Consider the following 18,900-nt stretch of genomic DNA (forward strand, 5'->3'; position numbering starts at 1 on the left):
TCCATCCATATAAACAGAGCCACGCGACCTTGACATGACTTTGAGCTGGGAGCAAGTTGCACGCAGATGGATGGCAGATTGCTTTGTTTAAGTACAATTGCTTTCCCTTTCAGGAGGAGGCTGCTGGCTAAAAAACAGAATAAAGAAAATCAAATGGCTAATACAGTGCTGCGTACAGCAAGTCTAAGCCTGGGGGTTGGAAGACACAATTACCAATGTGACAAAGACACGATATAGGAAAGATGGAGGAGCTCTTAGAACTCTAATGACCTTCTAAAATAGGGCACTTCATAATTGTCCTATGAAAGCATGGGCTTGTGCCCAATTCTGTGTTTATCAGAGTTTTTTTCACGTATCATGAAGACGCAAGAGAGAGATAGAAGAGGATACTCAATTTGAAGCATGATAACAGAATGGAGGACAATAAATACATTATAGGTAAATCAATATGACAAGGGCATAAATACATCTACAAAAAAGCACTGCAAAGAAGTTGTTTGAAAAGAAAGGAGAGAAAAAAAGTAAAAGAGAGGGAAAAAACTGTAAGAGAAAAAAGTAAAAGAAAGAATGATAGTATTATTAAGAATAAACAATAGACAGTGAGACAGTTGGAAAAGGAAAGAACAATACTGTCATCAGCCATAATTTTATTTGCACCAAAAGATCAGCATTAAATGTACAATGTGTTAAGCCAACTTACTCAAACTATATAAACTGATTTATTTTGGGGTTTAAGATGAATACTGAGGCAAACCTACCCACCAACCCTGCAGGTGCGAGGTCAAACCACCTCCACACACGCATTGAATGGACAGCGAGTTTAATATTCTTATTCATACACAAAATATAAGGGAAACATGGGTAAGATGAGTCCAATACATAACAGCAGTAGGAAGAACATACAAAAAACATTGTAGTCAATATTGTATGTATAGGTAAGGGAGAGTATGTGTATGTATGTATGTAGGCAGTGTTTCATATGCTCTGGTTAAAGCCACACCCCCTGTCCCTGGTATAAAATGTGGCCACTCTTGGTTATAACAAGTTAACCAGAAAATACAGCCAGAATAAGTGGGTTTAGGGCTTGACCAAGAACTGTTGGATGCAACCTACACTAGCGAGGGACTGGTGACAATGGGACTTATTAACCTACATCCAAGAAACAAGTCACTGACTCTAGGCTAATTCATATTAGTTCACTTCTTGATTAACAACTGGGTAAAATGGGCATTTGTCACAGGGCCACTGGTAGCAAGAGGCAAAGCTTTCATGAAAGGGAAGAAACCTGTGGTGTGGGCTTTTAAACAAAGCTCTTATGTGTACACACTCATGGGTGTGGGTGGGATTTTAAGTATTAGCAGTACAGAAGTCACAATATATATAAAAACAGTGGCAAACATTAGTACTCTTTACTGTGGTTTAAACTCTCTCACTTTACTATTCATTATGAAGGGCCAATACCAACATGTCTATCTGGCTAGAATGGTTGTACTTTCCCTGCATAATATATAACTTAATGGGTGAGGAGGCTTTGGCTAAATCTCGCTGATTTAATTATACATCAAACATGGTCAGTCATGTTCTTTCTGCAGCAGAAGCTCACTGGGATGGGACTTCATAATGTCTAGAAACTAAAATACAACTCTCCATTTAGTGAATTGACCCCATTGTATTTAAGAGGTAGATGTTTGGCAGGGAGGGCAGTAATGAGGACAAAATACCAGTAACCAGCATAGTGCACAGCCTGAAAGGGCTGTCTGCATAGTCCCTCTTAGATAGGAACACATGCCTATACCAAGATCAGTAGATGCTTGGCTTTAACAAAATGCCATACAATCAATCCTATTCTGCTATACCGCTCATCAAGTACAGAATGTGTTCTATTGTTTTATTTGTATTGCTTGTGATAATATAAAATATTTTATTGCTTTTTTTATATAAATATCTTATATTACATGAATATCTCAGATAGGCCAGTTTCTTGTTATACCTTTTTTAAAAATGCATTTAACAATAAAATAAAGATGGCCTTTAAACAGGCAAAACATAATTTGTAAGAAAATATTAAGGTGGGTGCAGAAAAATCATGTTCATACGTGGAAGGCCTAGTAGATGGTTAGACATTCACGAATGCACAATTCTAACTGCTCAAAGACAGTGCAGGCAGAGCCGGCCTTAGGTGTTTTGCGCCCTGTGCGGACTACTCTTCTGGCGCACCCCATCCCAAAAAAAGAAAGTAAAATAATCTTGTAACAAAACTCCCCTTTCTCACTATCTATCCCCTCTCCCCCTTTATCACTATCTACCACCTCTGCCCCTTCTCAATACCTTCCCCCCTCTCCCCCTTTATCACTATCTACCACCTGTGCCCCTTCTCACTGCCTCCCCCCTGCCCCTTCTCACTGCCTTCCACCCACTGCCCCTTCTCACTATCTACCACCTCTGCCCCTTCTCACTGCCTTTCCTCCCTCTGCCCCTCCTCACTATCTACCACCTCTGCCCCTTCTCCCTGCCTTCCCCTCCCCCTGCCCCTTCTCACTATCTACCCCCTCTCCCTACTTCTCATTATCCTGTGGTGGGAGCGGGAGGCGTCCGTCTTCCCCCTCTGCGCCAGAATATGACATCATATTTCAGTGCTCAGCATGAAACACCAGCCCCGCGACGGAGTCACGGAGAGTGAGGGGCGCCGAGCGGTTGTTGAAAACTTCACAAGCGACCGCTCGGCGCCCCTGCCCGGGACTTAAATTAAAACATTGGGTTTTTTGTTGTTGTTTTAACTTTATTTAACATCCTCCATGTTAAAAAAGTTAAAAAAAACTTTATTTAACATGGATGATGTTAAATAAAGTAAAAAAAAAAAAGATGTTTTAATTAAAGTCCGGGGCAGGCGCCCCTGTTGCCATGGCGGCTTGCGCGGCCGCACAGGTCGCACACCCCTAAGGCCTCATCATCCAGCACAGCAAGTACTGCATTCCTGTTGTGCAGTGTAGGCAAATAGATACGTTACACTACCGCAAGTGGGGGCCACCTTGCCACCAAGGACCCTGGGGGATTCTTTTTTTTGCCCCACTGTGAATCTGCCCCTGCCTGAGAACAGACAGTGTGGACAAGTAACATCCACATCTCTTATACAGGTATTGCATCATCCCGCAGCAACAGAGAGCCAAGCTGCCTTGTATCCAGAGATCTTGTGTTTATTAGAGCTGCATTGCATAAAGTTGTTGTATATCCCTGTAAATCCTTATTGTTGTTAACCTATTAATTATTATTATGCCCCTAACTATAATGCATGTCTACATATTAGACTCATTAGCTGACTGGGGGCACTGCCAAATACAAGTAATCTCCTTGACTACTGGTACTTGTGTGGCCAAAAGAGGGTTACAGTTCCTAGTATCAGTAAACTATTTGCTGGAGTAAAAACGTGGCTCGAAATGGTGTGAAATATCATTGTTCTGAAGGTTTTCCAAATTATAATGATAACATTTTATAAATCTAATGTTTTATATATGTCCTTGGTTTGTAATCCCAGATTCCAACATGGTAAATCTGCTCCCATTTTCAGGAAACCGGAGATTTCTTGACAGTGTGACACTCCTTAATTCCTCCGGCCCCCTTACCATGTTCTTTCTCTATGGGCAAATTCGACCTATTATCACCTAGGGATCCCTCAGACAGGGCCTGCCCGCTTGGAAGAAGACCTCCCAAATATAGACCTGGATGCACTGGTCAAAGCCACGGTATTAAATTCTAAGCTCTTGGTGTCTCGTTCCTGTAGTGAAATGTTTTTGAAAATTCTTCACCGAGCGTACATGACTCAGTGGCTGCTCAATTGGGCGATTGTTCTACCTGTTTTAAATGTGCGGCAACCGATGCAGATCTTTATCATGGCCTCTGGGCCTGCCCCTACATTGTCAACTTTTGGAGAGATGTTCATCAATATATAGTCAGTTTTAGGCATTACTTTCCATTTGACTGTGGAATGGTCCCTTTTTGGAATTTTACCACCTCTAGGCCCCTTCACTGCCAGGGAAAAAAAACTCTTTGGTCACCATATCAGCGGTTAGTAAAAAAGCTATTCTGGCCCAATGGATACAGCCTACCCCGCCACTTCTTGACATGGCAGTGGGCCGGTTACTTTGCATTTTTCGCCGGGTTGGCTGGATGCCACCATGCATAGGGAAGTAAAGGCTAAATCCTTCTTCCGACAATGGTCTTCCTTTATTGCTGTTATGGATGACGTCATTAAACTGTCTCTCTACAACACGTTTCAATCCACTGGTTGGTTTTGCCTTCAAATGCTGAAGGGGTCCTCTCCAATACCAGGGTTCCGATCTGCTCTGGCTATGGTCGGTATAGAGTCTTAGGAATTGTGCTGCGGCTGAGATATCAGTGAGATATCAGTTTGCTTACTTATTATTTGTTTTATTCTGTCTTCCTTGCCCATGAACTTATTGGCTCCCCTGTCACCTTGTTTATGCCTCTCTCTTTCGTTGACGGCTGTTCTGTTTCTTGTACATTTATCGACTGTATCTTACTTGCTACCAACGTGTACCTTAAATGCCTTCTATGATGCTGATACATGCATACTGTATTTGTGTACTGTATTTTGGTTTGCCTTTTTCTTTTTTCTGTACTTCATATGTACTATATCCTCTTTGAATAAATTGTTTTTTTTTTAAAAAAAAATCTAATGTTTTAATCTTAATATAAGGAGGGAGATTTAACTAAGCTTTCTTTTTAATTGCTAATTGGGTGTTTGATTTGAAATTACTTAAAAAAGGAATGATAGTTGTAGCCTACATTCTAATTAGCTGAATAGGGTAGAAGTAAGAAACAACTGAATTAAAGGTAATTGGCTTTGTAGCAAAGTAAGGGCTGTCTTTGAGAAAAGAAGAGTAAATTAAGTAACATAAAAGTGGTTTACTGATCATATGCCCTCCTTCTCAGCTGCAACCAATAAGTAACTTCTTTATAAACAGAAACAGCTTAGCATAACAAATCATGTATTATGGCCGACGTAGGATATGCAGGATAGCTTCATGAGATTACATGTATGGCTTAAAGGATGTTGTGTGGTAAGGCAGTTGTAAGGCTGCTTTATTTGTCAGGCATTCTTAAGCAGGAATAATAAAGCTCTCAAGGATCAGTATTAGGTTGTAAATGTAGACAAGTTGAACCTGCCCCCTGTAACTTGGATAAAACTAATGTGTCACTGTCACATCTTCACTCACCATCAGTCTTCCTCTGTGTAGAGCTGTCACACTCTTATCTCATCCCCTGGCAGCCTTCTTCTAGAGCAATAGGCCAGACTGCACAGATTACCTACTAGGCATTTACATTTACCAACCTGAGCCACAGTCCATGATTCCACCAAAAAATATATCAGCACACTGATGAAACTCTCAGAGGGGGTGGTTTGGCCAGCATTAAACCTGGCGTACAAGGCAGACTCAGGAGTTTTTTCTTCTATGGTTTCTCATAAAAGTTATTAGAAAAGGAGGAACAGTGAAGATCCTTATCCAGGGGATAGTGGGCAGCTTCGTAGAGAAGAGGATACAGACTGTCACTTACTAGGCCGTTATTATAAACATTATTAAAATACAACAAGGTACTTGGCTTGTGAGATTTCTCAAATTCAATAAAATATTAACAAAATCACAGTGGAGTGAAAACCCTCAGACTCAAAAAAAATTTATTAACCACCCAGTGGTTAGCATTAACGGACATGTTTAAAAGGTCAATCTAATAATTGGTTTTATAGACAGCTGGATTTTGCAGAGACAAGGCTGTATTCTAACCAGGACTGTGCTGATGTAACCAGGCCACTCAACCGGATCATGTAACGGATCAAAGTAAGAGTGTGTTAGTGTTAGGGTATGGTGTTAGAGTGAATATGTGAGTGTATGGTTGTTAGTGGGACACCAATGAAATCCTGCACACAGGCACCAGTAACTATAAGCTCACTTCTAATTCTAACAGCCGGGTCTACCTTCTAATCCAGCATAGCAGGCTCATTACTAACAGACACAATGTAGCAGTGCTTGTACAGAGCAGGCAGCCTCCGCTATCTCAGCAGACTATGACAATGCAGCTGACATGTCCCCTTTCGGATCTGTTGCTGTGTGTAGTAAACCAATGATGCTGTAATGCAAAATGTCTGTTTGTAGTTAACCTCTTCCGTTCTGGAGTGAAAAACATACATATGTTTGAGTATAAAACATCCGTGTGTGTAGTTAACCTCTTCACTGCTGGAATGCAATCTTCCATGTTTAGTTTACATGTGTTACTCTGAACTGATACTAATCTGCTTTTTCGAGACCAGTTTTTTCTTTTTGTACATAGGGTTTTCCACATACTCTAAAAAGCTAAATTATAATGACACCTTGGCAAAACCTATAGAAAAAGGCCATTGCTGTTGGAATTACTGTGGTAAGCACAATTTCGTTAGGCACCTCAGGCCTTACAGATAAATTTAACCTGCCAGTAAGTGGTGCTTAATCTTTTCTGTTTAACAAACAGTTGCTTCATGCCAGCTGCTTTTGGACCATGCCTTACATCCCAGACGCCATTCTGATGTAATTGTATTCTGGAGAAACTAGTTTTCCCGCCATCACAACCATGAGTAGCAACCCTCTTTTCATTGGCTCTCCTAGTCAGCATCTGCATCAATGTCAAGTCAGTTTGGGATTTATGATGTTGTTTTATGTGCATATGATAGCTATATAGACCCTTTAAATCTTTCTAGTGTTCGTTTTGCAGTGCAGCAAATATGTCCGTCAACAGGGCCGGCCGAAGACTTAACGCCGCCTGGGGCGAAGTTTAAAATGCCGCCCCCACCCCGCCGACGCCGGGGGGGGGGTTGGCATTTTAAACTTCGCCGACGCCATTATCTATACCCCCCCGGTACTTACCTTTAAACAGTCCTGCGGCGAGTCTCCCTGCTCTGCCACGGTGCCGGCTTGTCATGCTGAGCGCCGGAAATTCACGTCACTTCCGGCGCTCTGCATTACAAGCCGGCACTGAGACCGAACAGGGAGACTCGCCGCAGAGGAGAGAGAGAGGGGCGCCGAGCGGGTAAGCGAAAACGACTCGGCGCCCCTCTCTCTCTCTCCTCCGCTTCAAAAAAAACAAAAAAAACGCTTGGGGCAGCAAAGTGCCGCCCCTTCTAAAGTGCCGCCTGGGGCAATTGCCCCAGTCGGCTCCATTGTAGGGCCGGCCCTGTCCGTCAATGCATGTGATATTCTAACTGCCAGTCATTTCCAGCGCTGGCTCGTCGAACACTGTGGGTGGGGATCTTTTCAGACTTCTGTTCACATGCACAGCAAATGTTCTCATTGATTTCAATGGAAATACTTTCCTTCCACTGACTGAAGCAGCCACACATGTTGGGCCACACAAGAGGAGGGTAGCTGCAGCAGCAGGGCTGCTACTTCTGTGTCCGTGAATTGCTCTTCTTCTTTTTGGTAGCATTTTGGAAGTATGCACATTAAAGTACCCATTTAAAATATACCCCTCTTTTATTCCCTCCTTCATGCAGGGGGAATTACTATTATTATTTATTGTTTATATAGCGCCATCAAATTCTGTAGCGCTGTACAATGGGTAGACAGGAAATAACAAGTAGTATGTAACATAACACTTTGACTTACAGAGACAACAGGTGAACTTACCATATTTGTAGTATGTGATACAAAATATTTACAATTCATTTTAATAAGTAATTGTTAATGAGATCTGCTATATTTATATATATATGTGCAATACAAACACATTTCGTTAACAGCGTACATTGTATTGATTTAGTCTTGTACCAGGTGTCAGATGCTGTAGTAATTCATTCTTTATTTATAATAAAAGGTTGAGGTGATGAAAAGTGATGAATTTGTTAGATATTGATCTGTACAGATTGCCCTATCTAATTTGAATTTCACTTTATATATATATATATATATATATATATATATATATATATATATATACCGTATTGGCTCGGATATAGGCCGCCCCCGTATATAGGCCGCACCTTAAAAGTTTGGTGCTTTTTTAAAGAAAAATATGCTGCCACTCTGTCCCCCTCCCCCCGAGATATGCTGCCACTCTGTCCCTCCCCCCCCGAGATATGCTGCCACTCTGTCCTCCCCCCCAACCTATGCTGCCACTCTGTCCCCCCCCCCAGATATGCTGCCACTCTGTCCTCCCCCCCCCCGACTTACCAGAGCAGACTCCCGGGTGTCTTGCGGGGCCGGAGGGGGACATCTATGCACATGGTGTATACAACTCCCGGTGCCAGCACTCAGCGGAAGTGCCGGCACCGGAAGTTGTATACGCGTACTGCGTAGATGTCCTGCAAGACACCCGGGAGTCTGCTCTGGTAAGTTGGGGGGGGGGGATGTAAAATGCATCATGCGGACGTTCACCGACAGCGGCGCATCGCCGCTGCCGGTGAACGTCCACGCGATGCGCTTAGACAACCTCCCGTGCCGGCACTCCCCCCGTGGGCAGTGCTGGCAGGGGAGGCTGTCTGAGCGTATCAGACAGTAGGATACAGGTCCCCTGCACCGCTGCGGGGGATCTGTATCCTGACCCCGCTGCCTGCCCGGCGCCCGGGACTGCATGTCCCGGGCGTCGGGCGCTAGACCCCGAATATAGGCCGCACCCCCACTTTAAAGACTTAAAGTGGGGGGAAAAAGTGCGGCCTATATTCGGGCCAATACGGTATATGTTTAATCAAGTTATTTAACAGATTAATATTCCTATTTTCTTATGCCATATAAGCATACTGAACTACAAATACTTTAATACGGGTTTATTTGTTATTGTGCTGCATAGTTTTAATAGGTAGGGGTATTTAAATAAGGCGTGTATGTCAAATGCATAAGTGTGTTGTTAGTCCACTGTGTTGTCTCATCTACAATCATGTAAGTGGGCAACTGCCTCTGTAGTGCTCCTTGGGATCAAGATGAAGTGCTGCTTGTATTCCCCTCACATTACAATGTGGTCTAGTTGAGTGGAGGACCCATACTGTGAATAAATGAGTGATGGATTTTTAAAAAACGAGAGGTCACGATTTTGCTTCATATCTGACTTCTCTTAGAAACGTTTCTTTTGAATGGGCTTTTCATCGTAGAAATGCCTCTCTCTTGAACAGTGTTGGCTTATATGAGATGATGCACAGCAATCTGTAGTTTAACCTTTTCTCAAACTTATGGGTATGAGTAAAAGCCTTTCACTTTTCCAAGAGGATTGTCATGCTCCAAAGAAGCAATTTGCTTGAGAAAGACATTATAGTGAAGCTGGATGTGCAACCCACGTGCCCACATAATTGTATAAGACATGATCAGTGGAGGGCAGGTGTACACAACAGAAGACTGAGGTCCAGAAGCATAAGACACACTCTATGTTTAGCATATGTTTGGATACCATAATGTGGAAGGAACAGTGGTGACTACGCATGATATTTGAATTCATACAAGTGCAAAAACATGCATTATAAAGTATATTTAAAAAAAAACACGTGCGGTTTCTCCTTTTTTTTTAGGTTCCAGGCTATAAGGCTACTCATTGGCGTCTGGAGATATCCCGGGTATGATATGCATAGAGTCCTGTAAAAAGGGAGAGCTTATTATACCCAGGTACTAATTTATTTATGCTTCATGATCAGTCAATTAGAACGAACGTGCAGTGTTAACCCCTTCTATGCCTAAATCATGATGATGTGATTGCTGCATTGAAAGGATTAACATTTGTCTTTTCATTCCCCAAAGGCTTAAGACCAAGTCACAATCAATGCTGCGCTCCGATGGAACACCAGCATTGACAACGTAAAAAAATATATATATTAAAAATAATGATTTAAAAAAATCTTCAACAGCACTGATGTAGAAGTCAAAGTTGCTTCCATGTCAGTTGCTGTCGGTTAGGCTCTGCAGCAGATGGCCCCCTCCCATCAGTAAGAGTCACCAATCAATGTCACTGGTCGACAGCGCAACACACTCACCCGATCCGTCTCTTCAGTGACTGGATATGTCCAGTTGTACTCTACCTGAGCAGAAATACTTACAGACCAGGACCACCTAACCATCAGTCCTGCCAGTGGTCTAAACTTATAGAAACATAACATCAAGACCTTCTATAATATCACTAAACAAATATTTAAGAGAATGGGCCCAAGTACCCCAGTGGTAACAAGACCTTGCTCCGAATATACTCCATAGGCTACAACCCTCTGTTGTCTGTCACTCAGCCACTGCCTAATCCATTAAACAATATTGGGATACGGACTCAGAGATTGCAGTTTATTGATAAGTCTTCTATGTGGGACAGTGTCAAAAGCTTTAATGAAATCTAGATTCACAATATCTACTGCACCAAAGTAATCTATTTTTTTAGTCACTCAATGATGAAAGTCAGTAAGATGAGTTTGGCATCATCTTCCTGAAGTAAAACCACGTTGTTTTTGATCTTGAAATCCATGCGATTTAAGCAGTGGCGAATTTAGGAACAATACATATAATAGTGTGGTAAGCAATGATACCTTTGTTATTGGACTAACATAAAACTTAAAAGAAAAGCTTTCAATAGTTTTCCTCTATTCCTCAGGTCTGAAGCAATACCCTGGCTTCGTTATGTGGATATATGCAGTATCTGCCATAGTAATGCAAATTGAATTGGCTGTATTAGTCCAGTAAACAAGATGGCTAAATACCAGAGTACTGAAATATGCAATCATACCTTTTTTTGGACTAACTAAGAATACTCAAAATACAAACTTTCAAGATTTTCCTCAGGTATTGCTTCACACCTATGAAAGAGAGGAAAGCTTTTCTTTAGTTTAGTTTACAAATCAGGTTAAAACTGAATAACCCCCATAGTACTGAGAGCGCCGGTGTTTGCAAAAGTTGCAAACATTGGCGAAAAACTTTGGCTTTTCAAAAACAGAAATTCAAACGATGGCAGGAGATGATTCCTCCCCTGATATGTCTTTTGTGAAGTTTGTCGCCCGTGCAACAACAGCAAGTTTCACCATTGTTTTCAACTTTGGCAAACACCATTTTATAATAATTTCCTACAATAAATATAAATATTATATAGAGTAAATAACACAATACCTTAACTTTTCCACTTAATGATTTCTGGGTCTAGAAGGTTTTGTCCTCTAAAGTGACTACTTATTCTGGAGGCAGTTTCATCTCTGCATAAGTAAAAAGGAAAGTGGCAGGAAACAGATGATGAAATACACACACCAGGACACTCTACCACACCAATACCCAAACACACACACCAGGACGGTCTCTACCAAACCAACACCCAAACACGCACAAGGACAGGCTCTGCCACACCAACATCCAAACACACAACAGGACACACTCTACCACACTGACACCCAGACACACCCAGACATGCTCTGCCACATCAACACCTAAACACACACACCAGGACATGCTCTGTCACACCGACACCCAAACACACACCAGGACACACTCTGCCACACCAAAACCCAATCACACCAGTATGATGCCCCCACCCAGGCCCTCCTTGTTTATTGATGCACACACCCCCTTGTTTATTGCCACATGTATTTGTGCCCTGCAGCCAGCCATCCATTGTGTATTCATACCCCCTATTGTGTATTTATATCACCAGCCACCCCCCATTTAGTATTGATTTAATATTCCAGCCTTCCCTCCATTGTGTATTTATGCCCCCACACACACTTGTGTTTATGCCCCCCAGCCAGCACCCCCTTTAGTATTGGTTTATTTGATGCCCCAGCCAGCCCCTCTTGCTTATCTTCCTCACTTTGCATTATCTCTCCCCTTCTCATTATCCCTTCTACTTCTTATTATCTCTCCCCTTTCTCCCCATATCTCCTCCATTTCATTATTATTTCCTTTATCTATATCTCTACTTTTATTCATTATTATATTTGGCATCTTTTCCCCATCTTTCCCTTGCTTCTCCCCCTAGTAACTTACACACTCATACCACCACATCCATGGTCTATAGTGTATTTCAGAGAAGGTTGAGAGTGCCCTGTTAATTTGAAATATACATTTTATAAACAGTACAAGTAAGCTGACAAGGATACTAATTCTTAGGTAGGCACTGAGTAAAAACTCAGTTTAAAAAATATTTTTAAAAAGCTATTCACTCTGGTCTCTTGGCAAATTTATATTTTTTTTAGTATTTTGAGAAGTTATTTCTAAAGCTATGGATCTCTTATCTTGAGCACAAGTATTTCAAATCTGAGAACTGTGAGATTGCTTTGCTGTTATCTGCAATTTATCAGGACTCATTTTCCAATTAACCTGTCACAGAACAGGTAATTCCTATTAATTTAATACAGTAATTAGGAAAATAGTAGTCTTTTTTAATTGATCTGTTAACAAAAAAGGTTTGTATTACCCAATAGAAGATATAACTTTACTAGCTTAATAAGCTATGTTAAATAATGGTTTTTTTCTTACCAGTTATTGTTATTATTTAATTATCTTCTAACTCTAATGCCTGGAAAAATAGTTCAATAGTTCAAAAAGATTTCTGCACCAATTAAAAAGGAAAATGCAGAACAATATCTTATAGCCTGTTAAAGTGACTGGTATCTGTTCATTGACTGTCTGACCTTTGTACTGTACCTTGCTACCATTAAATTGTCTAAGTTTAAGGGTAGGTGAAGGGCCATATGTAGTACCATAGTCTTCTGCTGCTGAAGCCCATATTCAAGATTCACCAATCAGTGACCTTTCTGCACGCCGGTATTGCAAAGAGTGATTATTTGAGTATTTGTGGCCCTTCTGATTGCTTGTTCTCTCTCACCCAATGTAAGGGGGGTATAATAATAGATAGCACTTATCACTATTATATGTGTGCTACTACGTTTTTATATGTAACACATGTTTATAATAAGTGCCAATATTTGCTTATAGAAAATGGCCAATGTTTCCTCCAACACTTGCAGCCCCTACCAAGACTGACAGGATGGGTTGGAAGAAACAACCAATTTTTGTATGTTAAAACTATGAAATGAAAACATATTTTTAAGGATCGTAGCCTTTGTGGCTGTGGAACAAAACATCAGCATCAGAAAATTAAAGTTAAATTTACTTTTAAAAGTAAAGGGTAAAGATATTCCCTTACCATGATAAAATGCACACTTTAGTTAAGCAATAGCTAAGCAAACGGACCATATTGGATATTAATATGTAACAGAGAAAATTATTTTCTTTAGCAATAAAAAAGTATTATTCTGTAAACATATTTTCTTAGGTAGCTTCAGTTTAATTCACCCTATTAACAATGACATCTTTAATTTGACTACAATGATGCGCAGTTCTAAAAGGGCAAGGATGATTTATTACCCATAAAGTTGTGAATAAGAGCAAAGCCCAAGGCTATATGTGATGATGTTCTGTAAATCTATCCAAATATGTAAAATAATGGTCTCTGAACTGTAAATTACAATGATATCTAAATTATATGTATGAATTAACTCTTACATAAGCTTGAAGTGCCCAAAACGAATAAAGATGTATCTTTCATGTGCCATTGGGAAGAAGCCAAAACTTATTTACACATTTTATTTATTTATAATGAATAAATAGATTTTTCAGTGAAATTTATGATTAGTAAATTTATTACATTAGCAAATAGATTAACACACCCTTGTGTATTCTCATGTTTTTATTAGCAGTATAGTTATTTATCCTTGTTTTAATATTTTTTTTTTAATTTTGTTTTCTTTTGCACTTTACAATGAACAGTGTTTGAAATAGTCTGATTAGAACAAATATATTTTTATTAAAATGTATGTATTTAATAAATGATAAGATTAAGTACTCTAAAACATTGAGTTCAACAAATCTAAATAATATATATTTAAAAAAAGAACTGTTAAAACCCCTATAACATTTACGTTATCACTTACCTATAGGTTTCACACAAGTGCTTGTTTACACATGTGAAGCAAGTCCTTGTGACGTGTAAGCCTACTGGAGATTTTGTCACATGCAACACAGTGGGCAGTTTAATTGAGTAAATGTTCAACAATACACATCTTCATCAATGGGGTGTCTCAGGAAGCCCAAAGTCTGGCTGTAAAGGCAATGCTAAGGTTTAACTATACCGGCCAGTTCTGACACTGGTATATGTCGGATGGACAAACCTTCCTGGTTTATTGTAGAGTTATTCTTTTGAGCATTACACCTTATTTTAATCTGTTACAATTGGTTTGTTCAGTGTAGTAGGATTCCCAATCCTGAAACAGACCCTTTTTACTATTTAGCATTGCCACTTTTTCTATATACCGGTAGCTTTTGTTTATCCTTATTCATTCATTTTAATACCATCTTCTGTTTTTTGTTTTTTTTTATTACATAGTCATCATTTTTTTGCAACTATGTGTGTAACTATTTCCAAAAATCTCCATCAGTGTCTGTACAACTTTGGAACACATTTGTTTTACCACTGAGTGGGAAGTGCAAAGTTAATATCAAGCTAATTATTAATTTTGAAATAAATGACTTAAACCAGATTTAATTAAATTTCCAATAGTACTGTACTGCCACTTTTGATTAAAAAGAAGCTAAACAGACAAGATGTTCCACCCAAAAAGTACTCAAGTACTGAACATTATAACTATAATCCGTGGGTTTTCTATTTATGTAAGTAGACATTGGTTGTTCTGGTTCTGCTATTAGCAAATATAAGCAAATAAATATTTTTGGATTGTAAACTGTAAATGTAACATCTAGAAGATGGAACACACATGTCTAAACTTGTACTAGATTAAGTTACTATGGATGTCTTAGTAAGCCAATACTGTGGATAGTGGTGGTGCTACCAAATATGCAGTTTAAAGAGATACTTATTGCCCCAGCGGTGTTAGGGACAACCAGAGAAAATGTGGAAGGAGTGAGACACAGATTTGTCAGTGGTTAAGATTGATATGATTGCAACAGGTCCCCTCTGAATCATTCCACTCATGGCCATTTATATACCTAGAACCTTCCTAAGTTTGATCACCAGTAACTTTCCAATATCGTCATAATGCTATCTTATTGTAGCAAATAACACACCAGTAATTACTTGTAATAATAACAAGTAATTATATGACACTGCTAATATAAAGGTATACCTTCCAAGTGACTATGTTTGGGAGTACCAGTCCGTCATTTCTAAGTGCTTGAAATGTTTGCTAGGAATGCTTCATCACAGTATTCTCCATTTCAAGTAGTTACATTAATGTGTACAGAAACAACAGAAATAAAGTGCATAATTTTTCTTCTAAAGATCTTACTTAGTTATAATTGGCCAATAAGAGACCACAAAGTCCCATAAAAATTTTGTGCTTTTCATGTTGCTATACAAAGTGCATTTTGGGAAATACTTCTTAAAGCAACCTCTTATTTTCAGGCAAAGCTGCGTACAATCCACTTCAGGCTAAGTTACTTTCTCCTACCTCAATGGTTGGCCCAGAACTCTAGTTATGAGAGGCTAGAGAGAAAGCCATCTAAATAATCATAGTACATTTCCCTCATGGGGTATCAACTGCTGCTGAAAACAAACCAGCAACAATAATATGACACTAATAAAGAAAATGTAAATGGTCCATTGGAGCCATATAACAGCAGTTATCTACTAGCACTTTCATGTGGGCCAACTCATATGAACCATTGTATATTATCTGTTTTTCACTGAAAGGGTTGATTGTTCGGCCAGGTTGTAAGATTTATGGTGGTTTGATTAAAAAGCTGACAAGGAAAGCAGCTGTTGTTTGTATTAATGTGCTCTGAGAGAGCAGATGGCCTGCCTATTTATCAATAACAGCCGCACTTTCATTTGGAGAAAAAACCCAAGTTTTCCCCACTGTACTGATGTAAGCCTGTGTGTCTGTCTCCTTTAGAATGTTGCCACAGCACCATCTAATGGGTAACGCAACAAATGTCTAAACATTTATTTATAATAAAGAATATATTGTATTTTACTAAATATTATCTTCCAGTTTGAGGTATCACATTCACACAGGCTGGATAATACAATCCTGCATAATCAAAAGGAAAAATGCGCCATAGAAAAAATAGTTTTCCTGGGCAGATATAGCTGATGCTGGTTATGGAAACACAGTTAATATATTTGTGTAGTAATAGGAAAAAACAGCTGGTGAACGCTATGTAACCAATGAAAGCCTTACTGATGAATTAAGCCAAGACGTATCTTAAGTGTTTTGAATTTTGACTCTGTACTGTTATTGACTGGAGGAACAACCTCTGTCAGGGGTGGACCAACTATGCTGAGGTAGCACTTGCATTGTTTTAACCAAGTATTCACATGTACTGGCCACACACCACCAGAGCTGAGCAGCCACTGTGTCTTGGCTGCAGGCTCTACAAGTATAAAGTATCGAAGGACAAGACAAGAAGTGTAAACATGGTCATGGGCTAGAGGCAGGGTCAGACTAGCCTACCAGGATACCGGGAGATATGCGTACTTGTGTAGGTGTTTGTGTGTGTGAGCATTAATGTGTAAATGTGTGCTAGCATGGATTTGCAAGTGTTTAGGTACCAAGATTTGGAGACATTGATAGCACAGACAAGCTGTTTGGGGCAGCTGTTTTGGGCAAAGATGGCACAAGAAGACTGGGGGCACTGACAAGCTGTTTGGGAGCATCCCATCTTTGCTACTGATTAGGGGCTAGGATGGTACAAGCATGCTCTTTGGTTGCAAAGATTTAATTGGCAAGCTGTTTGGGGTACATACAAACTGTTTGAGGGCAAAGATGGCCCAGACATGCTATTTGGGGGCAAAGGTGGGTGAGACAGGCTGTTTGAGGGCAAAGATGGCTGAGACAGGCTGTTTGAGGGCAAAGATGGCTGAGACAGGCTGTTTGGGGGCAAAGATAGCTGAGACAGGCTGTTTGGGGGCAAAGATGGCCCAGACAGGCTGTTTGGGGATAAAGATGGCCCAGACAGGCTGTTTGGGGGCAAAGTTGACACAGACAAGTTGTTTGGGGGAAAAGTTGACACAGACAAGCTACTTTGGAGCAAAGTTCGCACTTACAACTGTTTGGGGACGAAGGTGGTACTGTCGTACATGTCGCTTGTGAATTTGGGGGGCCCCTGGGTCAATTTCCCCACCAGGACCCTGTAGTTTCTGGCTATGCCCCTGTGTTAAACTGTATGAATTATTAAAAATTATTGTAGAATATTGTATGAATATGAAGGGCCATGCTAAGGGAAGGGTATTATGATGGGGAAATAAAGGATGGTATAGAGATGATGAGAAGTTAAATTAAGTATGAAGATGGAGGGAGATGATTTTTGTGCAATATGTGGTGATAATGGTGGGGGATGGAAATGATGATGAAAGAAAGTCCAGGCGATAATGATTGTGGTTGGGTTTTGGAATGAAGTAGGATGTTGAGGGTAAGATGATGGTCAGGGGCAGATGATGGTCACTCTAACACCATAAACACATACTCACTAACACTTTACATATACATGCATACACACACTTACAATATAAACATACAATTACACATACATACACACACAGCCTCTCCAACACCATCTACTAATACATATGAATAAACACATGCATAGAAGCACGCACACATACTCTAACACCATAAATTTAAACATACATTTTTTATGAGAGCTACATGTTTATTTGCACTGTTTATCATATATCGTGAAAGTAATTTCTCTTTGTTTTCAGCAATTTATTTAAATACATTTGAAAATGGTTAATTTCATACTTAAAATGTTTTTTTGCATTATATGAACTATATTGGTGCTCTCTTGTTTGGTCCCAGCCCATTACATGATGTCATGGGCCATAATGATATCAGGAAAAATATGTTTTCATATGTATACAAAAATTGTCTGCGCTTCTTACCCTAATAACCTTGGCAACAAATATATAAACATAATATAAATGAGAGGTTTTGGTTATATGAATTGGCCAAAGCATAAGGAACCTCACCCGCCACGTCAAGGCACACTCTCAATAACTCTCACCTCCTACATAGTGGGCACACAAAGCAGTTTATACTGCTACCAAAACCTTATTAATGTGTTGGGGGAGGTGCAATTAAACCTCCTCCCAATTGACCCCTGGACAGCAAGCTGCAACCAGACTGATGAGGAGCCAACAACCTCAAATATGTGCAAACAGGGAAAAGAAAAAATGTTGGTGCACTTAGCTAGTCTCAGGCTCAAATAATAGAAATGTATAATATGAGGCCTACCAAACAGGTGTGCGCATGTATTGGCTGTACAGTGTATAAAAAACAAAACCTGTCTGCGCTTCCCACTCTTTAGGGTGCTGTGCAGCAAATGTACTGCATACCAAGGATTTTTGGTAGTGTTGGTGATATAATCTGCGCCATAATAACTGGGCAGAGCTATGCTAATTGTATGGGTGGAGCTTTGGGGAATGGGTGTGGTACATTTTCAGGTTGTGCTGCAAAGTGTCCCTGTGAATATTCTACAAATGACAATTATGTCTGAACACATTTCCTGCAAGCATAGTTGCTGCAGGGGATGCATATGGGTGTATTTTGCAGAATTGTCCCATGCATTGGCAAAGGGTAACACAAAAAAAATATTAAAAAATAAAGGGAGCACTTTTAGGTGATGGCTGAAGTTATTCTTCACTGGTGGTAAGTGGGCTTTCTTGTTTGACCCATATGTTAGAAATATTGCTGAGGTCGGGCCTTAGTTTCTGAGGATTAATAGAGGGGAGTTATGCAGAGAGCCAACTGTGAGTGGATTTAGTCGTATGGTCTTCTAATAAATACTATGTAAACATTTTTATGTACATTAATAGCTTTGAACTTGTCATTTATCATTATGATGTTTCTCAGATCACCCTTGTCTACACTTTTCACTGTGAGTCCTT

The sequence above is a fragment of the Spea bombifrons genome, chromosome 2 (genome assembly GCF_027358695.1).
Source record: "Spea bombifrons isolate aSpeBom1 chromosome 2, aSpeBom1.2.pri, whole genome shotgun sequence".
Taxonomy (NCBI): domain Eukaryota; kingdom Metazoa; phylum Chordata; class Amphibia; order Anura; family Pelobatidae; genus Spea; species Spea bombifrons.